Consider the following 325-nt stretch of genomic DNA (forward strand, 5'->3'; position numbering starts at 1 on the left):
ACACACAAACAGAACAAATTAAAACCAAAAGTAAAAGCAGAGGAACAAAACTTCCACCGGTACAAATGGTGGCAAAAGAAAAAAAAGAAAAAAATGTGGGGCACACAAAAGTGCAGTTAAATCGACGCCCGCAGAGAAGAACCAACGGTGAATATGAGCGATGGAGGTAAATATGGAAAAAGAAAAAAAAAGAAGGGAGGGAAGGGAAGGGAAGGAAGGGGAGGAAGGAAAATAACAACACAAAACAAAAGGTAAAGGTTGTTACGAGATAAACAACGAAATTTATTTATTATTACTATTATTAAAAACAAAAAAAACAAAAAAA

Source organism: Trypanosoma equiperdum, assembly GCF_001457755.1.
Source record: "Trypanosoma equiperdum strain OVI genome assembly, contig: ctg_1712, whole genome shotgun sequence".
In the NCBI taxonomy this organism is placed as follows: Eukaryota; Euglenozoa; class Kinetoplastea; order Trypanosomatida; family Trypanosomatidae; genus Trypanosoma; species Trypanosoma equiperdum.